This window comes from Myotis myotis, unplaced genomic scaffold, assembly GCF_014108235.1.
Source record: "Myotis myotis isolate mMyoMyo1 unplaced genomic scaffold, mMyoMyo1.p scaffold_m19_p_5, whole genome shotgun sequence".
Taxonomy (NCBI): domain Eukaryota; kingdom Metazoa; phylum Chordata; class Mammalia; order Chiroptera; family Vespertilionidae; genus Myotis; species Myotis myotis.
In genome coordinates, this window is record NW_023416357.1 from 68,499,316 (window position 1) to 68,504,963 (window position 5,648).

The 5,648-nt window shown below is 44.3% G+C and overlaps 1 pseudogene; it reads left to right on the forward strand.

The window, feature by feature from the left end:
- The first annotated feature begins 2,507 nt into the window (after positions 1–2,507).
- On the forward strand, positions 2,508–3,258 carry LOC118655751 (annotated as a pseudogene).
- Positions 3,259–5,648: the final 2,390 nt, after the last annotated feature.

A 5,648-nucleotide genomic window follows, 5' to 3' on the forward strand; every position in this document is an offset into this window, starting at 1 on the left:
AGATTTAATAAAAAAAAAGATTTAATTTAAAAAAATGAAGAAAAAAAAAGACCAAGTTTCATAACCATTTTTCTCAAACAGCTTATGTGACATCAGTTTGGAAAATGAGGAAGAGGCGAGGTGTTTTCAGGAACCAGAATGACTCAGTGTTCTTAGGGTCTGACAGGTCCCAGCAGGCCCACGTGGAGTGTGCCTTTTCTATGCTACTCTGGAGCCCATCCTCTCCCACTCACACCTGGAGACAAATAAATGATACCCACTCTCTGCAGATATACTCTCTCTGGGATATTCTGAGATCAGAGCCTGGTACCAAATTAGATACCTCAAGTAAAGGTTGAATGTAAGATGTCTAGATCTATCCAGGATAGAAAGGCCTTGGTGGGATCCCTTTTTTGTATATAATTAATTATCCTAAAGGACAACCATAGCATGCAAATCAACTAGTGTAAAAAATACTGTTTCAAATTATAACATCTTTTCTTTTCCCTTGGCTGCAGGATGTAGGCCAAATTTCTATGAAATATCCATCTATCTACCTTTTGAATCTTCTTAGGTATTCAGTGTAAACTTTTTTGGATACAGAAACAATAAAAGAGATTATATCACTATTTAAAGACCGAAAATAGAGAACTAATAAAAAAGAAGTCTGAGAAATTAGAGCAGCAGTGCTACTCTGCTGCCACAAAACACAAATACAGAAATTAGGCTTGTGCTCCCAAAATCTGTCTTCTGGAAATAGCTCTCCCTTGTTTATAGAATGAGAACAGCCCATCAGATTATTTTTATGGATCTTTTTTAGAAATGAAGCGGCCCAAGAATGGAAGAGAATGAAGTGGATGCGGGGTTGGTGGCTCAGCAGCCTCTAATTAGCATTAGCACCATGTGATGCAAAGCCTGATGCTGCATTAAGCCAGTGCAATCGGACTCCCCAGGACAAAGAAAGGGTCTTGCACAGCTCATGGAGTAAACGAAACCTAAAACATTTTTCCAAGGAAGTAATTGAAGTCCCTAATTGTCATTTTAAGAATTTTACAAATGCAAATGGTCCAAAAACAAATGAGAAGATTCTCAATCTCACTCATACTGGAGGAATTAAATTTAAACAGTACTTTCTTTTTCTATATCTACTAGAGGCCCAGTGCACGAATTCGTGCATGGGTAGGGGTCCCTCAGTCTGGCCGGGGGAGAGGGACTGCGGGAGGTTGGCTGTGGGAGCACACTGACCACCAGAGTGCAGCTCCTGCATTAAGCTCTGCCCCTGGTGGTCAGTGCATATCATAGCTACAGTCATCCGGTTGTCCAGTTGTCTGGTCGTCCAGTCATAAAGGTCGCTTAAGCTTTTATATATATAGATATACAAATGTATTTTTATTGATTTCAGAGAGGAAGGGAGAGGGAGAGATAGAAACATCAATGATGAGAGAATCATTGATCGGCTACTTCCTGCATGCCCCCCACTGGGGACTGAGCCTGCAATGCAGGCATGTGCCCTGACTGGGAATCGAACCATGACCTCCTGGTTCATAGGTAGAAGCTCAACCACTGAGCCACACCGGTTGGACTAACCAGTACTTCCTTACCTCTATGCTGGCCTGTTGAAATAGCTCCTGACAGCTCCCCCTGCTTCTATTCTTGCAGACAAGCAATCTTTTAAAAACAAAAATTAAGTCATGTCTTTCCACTGCTTGAAACTTGGTTTCCCAGTTGACTTAGCAGATATATTTAAACATAAGTTACATCACACTTTAACACAAACTGAACACAAATTATATCACTCTGCAACTCTTTGCAGTTATGTCTTAGAAATCTTTTCATGTTACCTTACAGAAATCTGCCTCTGTCTTTTTAGCTGCTGCCTGACATTCCACAGTACGGCTATGATTCGCTTATCCATTCTCTTAGCAGTGAACATTTCTGTTGTTAACAATTTTTCACTGTTAAAAATAAGCTGAAGTGAACATCTTATATGTACCTTCTTGTTGGAAAGTGTTTGTCTAAGGAAGATTCTGAGAAGTCTTTTCAAACAATTATTAGCCACTGCCAAGTTGCCTTCCAACCTAGCTGTGGGGACACCCCGGGGCAGAAACCTCTTTTCTCACACCTCTCTGCCCATATGGCTGTTTCACTGTCCATTCTTACAACTCATATCATTCTTTAATTCTGGGAAATTCTTGTCTCCTCTTTAATTATGTCTTGAAATACTGCATCCCTCCATCCTCTTCATTTTCTACCTGTGAAAATGCTGCATCTTTATGCTGCATCGTGGGAGGATTTATTGTCTCAATCTTTCAACTCGTGAATTGGCTCTTCGGTAGTGTCTACTTTTTAAATCCATTTCCTCTGCAGGCTGCATGCTCATGGCGCGTGTCCCATGCGTGTCCTCGCCGCGCTGCCGAGCCTCCAGCCGGGAGCCGGGAGCCGGGAGCCGGGAGCCGGGAGCCGGGAGCCGGGAGCGCGCAGGCCGGGCAGGGGCCCAACTGTCAGCGCGGTGGGCCTGGCTGCCAGCCATGGGGGTGGCCGAGCAGCTCCTGCGCGCGGTGATCATGGGCTCCCCAGGCTCCGGCAAGCACACCCTGTCATTGCGCATCGCCAGGCACTTCGAGCTGAAGAAGCTCTCCAGCGGGGAACTGCTCCGAGACAACATACTGAGGGACACAAAAACTGGTGTGCTGGCCCGGCCTTTCATGAGGCAGGGGGAGCTCATCCCGGACGACATCATGACTCCGCTGACCCTTCAGGAGCTGAAAAACCTCGCTCAGTACAGCTGGCTGCTGTGTGGTTTCCCAGGACACTCCCACAAGCGGAAGCCCTGGAGAGAGCGTGTCAGACACACCTGGTGCTGCACCTGAACGTGCCCTTTGAGGCCATCATGCAACGCCTCTCTGCTCGCTGGGTCCACCCAGCCAGTGGCCGCGTCTACAACCTCGAATTCAATCCTCCCAAAGTGGTGGGCGTGGATGATCTGACGGGGAGCCTCTCATTAAGCGCGAGGAGGACAGGCTGGAGATACTCATCAAGAGACTGAAGGCTTAGGAAGACCAAACAAAGCCGGTCCTGGAATATTACCAGGAAAAGGGCGTGTTGGAAACCTTCTCTGCAACAGAAACCAGCAAGCTCTGGCCCTACATACATGCTTGCCTGCAAACCAAAGTTCCCCATGCCCACTGGAAGCATTGGTTTTTCCATGAGGAAAAATGCCCGTAATTAGCGAGATGAGCATCTCTACCTCCCTTCATTGGGAAGTTCCTCCTTCTAAGACTCCACCATGTATGAATTCTTTGAAAATTATATTCGTATTATTTCTACGGATTTTATTCTGGGTAGTAAAGATATGCCAAATGAGCCAGATAGTAAGACTTATCTTTTGAAATTGTCTGGTGTGTTTTATCCAGCTATCTTCTATATGTAACTCAAGATCGTCAGAGATGGCGAGACTCTAAAAAAATTCTTCTAGAGCCAAATTCAAAGAGCAATTGGCAGTAATCTAACTTTTGTTCAGTAAAAATAGGTGTTTGATAAGGTTGCCATATTTTTCTTGGGGATGTTGCTGGTCTGAATTGCCCTCTGGCCTATTCCTAGTGAAGAGGGATAAGTCACAGGGTGAGATTTCAATGTGTTCAGTTCTGGTACCCCGTTCCTCTGGCAACAGCCAGCCTCATGACCCATGGCCATGCCTGTCTAATTTGGGCTCCCTACCTGGAGACTGACCCTGTCACTGCTGTTTGGCGCAAGGGTAGATGAAAGGGCGTCGCTGGAAGATGAATCTCTGGTCCCTCCTGCAGCAGTGCCCCAGGGACCTACATGTCCATGATCCTTAATGCTCTCATGCTTCTGGTGTTTGCCATCTTTGGGGATGGAGTAGCCTTGGTGGCCCCTTCACCTTTGTGGCAATAGTCTTCTGTGCACATTGTAGAACGGGTTTTCTGTTTTTGCATCAATCCGGTCGACATCCCACACCTTAGGATTTATCCACGTTTCTGGTTCACTGGAAGTGTCACTTCTTCTTTAGGGTCTTCAGTTGAGGCTCTTGCTGCAGGAATGAAGAAGCTGTAGAATATACTTAGTCCACCGTCCTGAAAGGAAACTAGATTTCCCTGTTCAAGCCTAAGTGCCCATCAGTAGATGAATGGATTAGAAAACTGTGGTACATCTACACGATGGAATACTATGCTGCTCTAAAAAGGAAGGAACTCTTACCATTTACAACGTCATGGATGGAACTGGAGAGTATTATGCTAAGTGAAATAAGCCAGTCAATGAAGGAAAAATACCACATGATCTCACTCATTCATGGATAATAGAGACCATTATAAACTTTTGAACAATAATAGATACAGAGGCAGAGCTGCCTCAAACAGATTGTCAAACTGCAGCAGGAAGGCCGGGGAGGGTTGGGGGGCAGGAGGTAGGGGGGTAAGAGATCAACTAAAGGACTTGTATGCATGCATATAAGCATAACCAGTGGACATAAGACATTGGGGGATAGGGGAGGCTAGGGGACTGTCTAGGGCGGGGGGATAAAATGGACACATATGTAATACCCTTTGTAATACTTTAAGCAAAAAAAAAAAAAAAAAATAGATTTCCCTGTTCACCCTCAATATACAAAGTCATCAGACCTCTTAGAGCTGCCACTTTCAATTCTGGCTGTACAGCAGAATCATCTTGGAGCTTTAAGACTGAATACCCTGATAACTTTGATTTAGTTATCAGGGGTGGGGGCTATGCTTATTGCTATGTTTGCTGTATTATAAAAGCTTCCCAGCTTTTGCAAACCACCATGGGATTACCTCTAGAGGGCCAGCCTTCAAAACAGGGTCCATCGGGAGCTCAGAACTACCTGGCAGTCTCACCAGTGGGGACTTTCATACAAAAGGCTCTGCCCTCCTTGTCACCTCTTTTCTCCCACACAGATATTTAAGCAATAGGTAGTTTATCATTATTGTATCATTAGTCATCACAATGTCTAACTAACAATTTTTCATTTGATCTGTGTTGCTCACCAAATGCCACATAAAATGTCATTCTAGTTACTGATTTTTGGAAGCTTGTTCAAACAGCCTTTCCTGTGTGGCTGGTTTTTAAATTCTCTGATATCTCTATTGTATTTAAACTCAGCTAATGATGTTCACTTCAAGTGTGGTGGTTGAGAAATCAACTAGCAATAAGATCATGATGTAGTTACTTTGTTTTCTAGTCTTCAATAGCTTTGGCTTGGTCCTAATTAAAAATCTGAAATAAGCTTGTTAAATGGATTTGGAAGACGAGGTAACCCAAAACACAATGCATTTCTCTAAACAGCTACCTTTTATATTAGAGACTTACTTACACTGAAATGGGAACCTGTTTATGTGCAAATTGTGGGTTGTCCTTATTCTCCAATTAGGCCTACAATCTAGATTCAGGCCTATGGTCTTGTGAGGTCCTTGCATATGTTTGGTGGTCGATCATCTAGACAACATTACAGCAGTGCCTTCTCCAGCGACGGGTAGGGAAACACCAGGTAAGCAGAATGAATATTGAATTTTAATAGAGTGCAGGTGGGGAGTCAGAATTAGGAAGAGAATTGGGGAAGTATGTGAGAGGACTTTGAATATCATGACATGGTGGCACCACCCTCCCTTCAGCAAGCGTAGAAAATTGTCATA